This window comes from Oncorhynchus nerka, linkage group LG20, assembly GCF_034236695.1.
Source record: "Oncorhynchus nerka isolate Pitt River linkage group LG20, Oner_Uvic_2.0, whole genome shotgun sequence".
Classification (NCBI taxonomy): Eukaryota; Metazoa; Chordata; class Actinopteri; order Salmoniformes; family Salmonidae; genus Oncorhynchus; species Oncorhynchus nerka.
In genome coordinates this window covers 87,258,044-87,264,065 of record NC_088415.1, presented here as the reverse complement: position 1 = coordinate 87,264,065, position 6,022 = coordinate 87,258,044, and the positions used below count along the sequence as shown (strand labels likewise).

Genomic DNA, 6,022 nt, shown 5'->3' with positions numbered 1-6,022 from the left:
TTGTAGATCAATCCGATGTAGTATTTTAAAAATGTTTTTAGTTTGTTTTGGTATTTAACATTTTAAAGCATAGTCTATCAAGCATAATTCTTTATGCCAAGTGCTCAATTAATTAACAATGCTAGACGTACTCTTTTGAATGTAGGATATTCTGACAGTCAACACGCTGTCACTGTTGAGGAGTTCAGTTGACATACAATACAATACCTGTCAAAAGTTTGGACACACTTACTCATTCAAAGGTTTTTCTTTAATTACTTAATATATATAGGTTGTAGAATAATAGTGAAGATAACAAAACTATGAAATAACACATATTGAATAAGGTAGTAACCAAAAAAGTAATTTATATTTGAGATTCTTCAAAGTAGCCACATTTTGCCTAGATGACAGCTTTGCACACTCTTGGCATTCTCTCAACCATCTTCACCTGGAATGCTTTTCCAATAGTCTTGAAGGAGTTCCCACATATGCTGATCACACGTTGGCTGCTTTTCCTTCACTTTGCGGTCTAACTCATTCCAAACCATCTCAATTGGGTTGAGGTCGGGTGATTGTGGAGGCCAGGTCATCTGATGCAGCACTCCATCACTCTACTTCTTGGTCAAATAGCCCTTACACAGCCTGGAGATCTGTTGGGTCATTGTCCTGTTGAAAAACAAATTATAGTCCCACGAAGCGCAAACCAGATGGGATGGCGTATTGCTGCAGAATGGCATGCTAGCCATGCTGGTTAAGTGTACCTTGAATTCTAAATAAATCACTGACAGTGTCACCAGCAAAGCACCCCCACACCATCACACCTTCTCCTCCATGCTTCACGGTGAGAACCACACATGTGGAGATCATCTATTCATCTACTCTGCATCTCACAAAGACATTTGGAACCAAAAATCTAAAATTCAGACTCATCAGACGTAAGGACAGATTTCCACCGGTCTAATGTCCATTGCTAGTGTTTCTTGGCCCAAACAGAGTCTCTTCTTCTTATTGGTGTCTTTGCAGCAATTCGACCATGAAGTCCTGATTCAAGCTGTCTCCTCTGAACAGTTGATGTGGAGATGTGTCTGTTACTTGAACTCTGTAAAGCATTTATTTGGGCTGTAATCTGAGGTGCATTTAATTGCCAATTTCTGAGGCTGGGAACTCTAATGAAGTTATCCTCTGCAGCATAGTTATCTCTGGGCCTTCCTTTCCTGTGGCGGTCCTCGTGAGAGTCAGTTTCATCATAGCGCTTGATGGTTTTTGTGACTGCACTGAAGTTCTTGAAATTTTCAGGATTGACTGACTGTCATTTCTCTTGCCATTATATGGACTTGGACTTTTACCAAATAGGGCTATCCTCTGTATACCACCCCTACCTACCTTGTAACAACACAACTGATTGGCTCAAACTCATTAAGAAGGAAGGAAATTACACAAATTAACTTTTAACAAGGCACACCTGTTAATTGAAATATATTCCAGGTGACTACCTCATGAAGCTGGTTGAGAGAATACAAAGAGTGTGCAAAGCTGTCAAGGCAAAGGGTGGCTACTTATATATATATTTAGATTTGTTAAACACTTTTTTGGTTACTACATGATTGCGCATGTGTTATTTCATCGTTGTGATGTCTACACTATTATTCTACAATGTAGAAAAACCATTGAATGAGTAGGTGTGTCCAAACTTTTGACTGGTACTGTAGGTTTCTATCTGAGCCATAAATGTCGATCTAAATACCTGGCTCTGGTTGCCATGGGTCAATGTGTTCTAGAATGTATAATACTTAGTTCCAGAACAGGTCAGGAATCTTGTGCTTCAGTTTAAGTTCACTAGCTGTGTAGTCAGAGCCTTTGATGAAGATTTCTTAGTAATGAGATGGGTTTGCTGGCATGTAGTACACAAGTGACAATTTTCGATGACATTACACGAAGATGGAAACAAGGGTGGGTCGGGGAGATAAACGTAAACCTATTATCCAAACCAGTCAACGCCTGTTGAGGTCAATTGTGGATGGTGACGTTGCACTTTGCAAGGGTTGGTTATTTAATGTGGGTTGGTGGCAATAGCTGGCACAGGTCAGCTGTCCTACTCTACCAGGCACATTGAGGGCTTCTGTTCACAGAGTAGATACTGTACTCAATCCACACCAACAATCAGCCCGAACAATGATCGCCTGAGATTTTAGACAAATACGTATGCTTACAGTAGAATATGTGTATATTATGCACTTTCTTTACATTTACATTACATTTAAGTCATTTGGCAGACGCGAAATATCTTTGGAAAATATGCTTATATATTTTTTTGTGAGTAGTAGAGCTGTGCCATGTAATGCGTTATCATTGGTTGGCTGCGTGGTATGGTCGCGGATGATTGGCTGTGTGTGACATGCCATCACCAATGACTGGCTGTCTGTGACGCATTACCCCCTGGGATTGGCGGCTGCTTTGGCACATCAGATGATAAGGACCTATAGCGTGGCCACAGCTCTGCCCAAGTATTAAGAACATAGAACAAGGGTTGCACAAGGACCTACAGATCAAGACTTAAGGTTAATCATTAAAACTGCACTACCCATAACATTCAATTAGGCTGTATCCATGACAATTAGGCTGTATCTCTTTCAACCTCCTGCATCGTCTGCAGTGATTCTTTTTTTTGTATGTAAGAAATGCAATGTCTGCATAGAATTTTTTTTTCTTCCCCAGAATGCCCCTCTGATCTCCTTTTCCTGTCTTGTCCATAGACCTTGCCAGGCTACCCAGACTCCTTGCTCTGGCCAAAAGCTACATTAGTTTCTTCTCCACGATGAGTCTGGATCTGAGTACCTCCCCTGACAATTTCTAGAATGGAAATCCGTTCTCGACAATCTGATTGGTCGCAGAAACCAATGGGTTGGGCCAGAGCCAAAACACACGTGGGTAAAGCGACATTTGACAATTTGTCATTGGCTTTGATACTCTGATTGGTTAGAAATTATCCAATCGCTGATGACTTTTGTACGACACCCCTCATTTTTTACATCACTACAAACGACTTCAATGATGTCAGTCTCAGACTGAAGTCTGTAGCGATAAATTCAGTTTGAGTCGTCAGGCAAGCATAGACCAGCATGCACCTGTAGTCAAGGTGAGTCAGGAGTTGCCTCTAACTGCTGGTCCAGTGCCATCTTTTTTAATGATCTCCTATTGGTTAAGGTTAGGATTTGGGTAATCTGACCCCAGATCTGTGTTGCGGGCAACTTCTACATGAATCACTTTGAGGATATTTAAGGTGCAATGCACTGTAGTGACGTTGGACATTGAAATGGATTAGAGACTTAAATCTGCCCATCCATTGGCAGACATGAGCAGCAGGCCAATAGGAATGGAGGAAAGGAAACCTAGGAGTAGCATGAACAACCTAACTGGTTAAACCAGTGCAATACCCCTTCCATTGAGAAATCAACACGGCGGTCCGCACCAAGTCCCTTATACCTGTGCGTGTGTGTTAGTGTGTGTCGAGCTACACTGTATGCAGGTCAACTCTGAAATGATTGTTTGAAACATGAACATTTCTTACAGCGCAGGTCCGAAATGTATAACGATGTTTAACTATCTTTTTTTTTTGTGTGTGTAAATAATGTGCAGTGTGAAAGCTGGAGAAAGAACACAGCGCTGACTGTGCTCTTCATTCTGAAAAGGAAAAGAAGAAAGAGAAAAAAAACATGTTTGAGAAAAAAGTACTGTATGCCGATTGGTTCTGTTGTCGAGAGAAATAAATATGAACTTGGTCTCACTGTGGAAGAGATGGGACTCCCGGTGAAATATGTGATTGTGCTTTTGGTCTTTACATTTTACTCCGATTTACTTGGATACATATGTGGTTTTCGATAAGAGTAACCTTAAAAAGAAGTTAAAGTTAATGGAAAAGGTCCCTGTAAATGATACACAAGGATTTTTTCATTGTGGATAAAACTTTAAAGAATAAAGACATTTGCGTATCTGTAATACAAACATGGCAGAGCTCAAAACAATAACAGCACGACTGTAATAATCAGCACCAACATGAACATAATTGATAGTCACACCACAAGAAACTAAATTAAACTATTTAATTTGTCATTTCATTTTACACAAATAAAAACCGGTATATAAAACAGTTATGATGTAGGAAAAAAATGGGACCAGTGCATTTCAAAGCCGTAATAGCTGTAGTGTAAATGATAAATTATAAACAGGGTAGTTTGGGTCCTGGATGCTGATTGGCTGAAACAGCATTCCAGCCGTGTGTATATCAGACAATATACCACGGCATTGACCTAAAAATATTTGTTACAGACAAAAATTGAACAGTAAACACGTTTTTAATTTTTTTATAGCAATAAGGCACCTTGGGGGTTTGTGGTATATGGCCAATATCCAAGAACAGCCCTTAGCCGTGGTATATTGGCCATATACCACACCCCTGCCTTGTCGCTTAATTCTAACATTATGACATGGATATTGATACAACAATACTAGATTATTGGTTATTTTAACTACACATGTTAAGATGATTTCTGATTTTGTCCTGTAGTCTTTGTTGGAGTGAATAGCTGGTTTTCCAATGATGAGCGCTCTGAGTAATCCAGTGTGTTCACATGCCTTACTCCTTTCCCAGTGTCCACTGTCACTTCCTGATCTGGGAGGTGCTCAGTGCAGGTTGATCAGTGCTGAACCATTGTGCCAATAGATGGGTTAGTGGACAAAGTCACGAAAACAATGAGCAAGCTTTAAATGGGGCAGAACGCTGTGTGTCGTTCTGATTCTGGATGGCCAAATACTGTAGCTATAGCAACAATGACAAAAAGCAGCTATGTGGGGAATCCTAGGCGGCTCGTTTTTTATCTTGTTTTGAGGTGTTTTGACTGTCACGTCGATGCTAATATGGCTCAAATTCACTAGCTAACCAACAACTGTAACGTATTTGAGACAACAAGTGCCCATTAAGCACATTCATTTATGTTTTCAATAAACACTGGACATGAAATATAGTTTACATGTTGTCAACCATCTAAGCCAACCCCGTCTGTTTTGCCCCATAGTTGCACACGCGTCGGTTTTGTTGCTAAACAACCAACCCGTCTATGACCTGGCCAATGGCCTCCACAAGTCAGTTAAAGGGATAGTTCAGCAAAATTACATCATCCTCCACACTTAATTGATGTTTCCTTCCCTTGAAAGTGGTCTATGGATTAGTATAGACTGCAATCCACACTATGGTTTCGTTAAACTAGCCACCATAGTCAAAAATGGTAAATAGTAGTAGATGATGATTGTATGTATCCCTGACAAGTGGGACAGGGCGCTGATAGGGATAGCATAGCACAGCATTGTGACAGTGATGTAGTGGGGTCGGGGTAGTTTGGTAATCATATTATGAGGCAACTTGACTTATGGATGAAATAGGAGGTGACGTGGCCTGGGGTGGTCTAGTGGTGTGGAGCACATGTACGATGTGCCGCTGCCAGCAAGGATTGAAATCTGTTCTACTGCCTTTTCAGAACACGCTCTTCTCTCTCAATCTAATAAACATACAAAATACCAACAAAACAAAACTAGAAATCGGAGGTGACATAAGGTGTTCAGCCCTTGGTACACACGTGGCAGCGGCTGGCCTGCTGGCGCTGTTGATCGGCAGCCTTCAACACGCTAGGGACGGGACCGGGGCCAAACTGCTCGTCCAGGGAAACATGGGTCAGCCAGAAGCTGTAGACATTGGCGAAGTAGTGGCATGTGCCCCGCGGGCCCTGGCACTCCACAAAGGGCTGGGCACGGAAGTCTCGCAGGCAGCTGCCAGATGAGGTCAGAGATTGGCCGCCACCCTCGTCGCCTGCTCCAGAGTGCTGGAGAGACGAGAGGATAGTGTGAGCGATATACAGTCATATATACACACACACACACACACACACACACACACACACACACACACACACACACACACACACACACACACACACACACACACACACACACACACACACAGATCCCCCCCCTACCACCATACACTCAC

The 6,022-nt window shown here is 41.8% G+C and overlaps 1 pseudogene; it reads right to left on the bottom strand.

Moving 5' to 3' along the window:
• Positions 1-4,068: 4,068 nt before the first annotated feature.
• LOC115103352 (collagen alpha-4(IV) chain-like) overlaps positions 4,069-6,022 on the bottom strand; it is an 82,943-nt pseudogene continuing 80,989 nt past the window's right edge.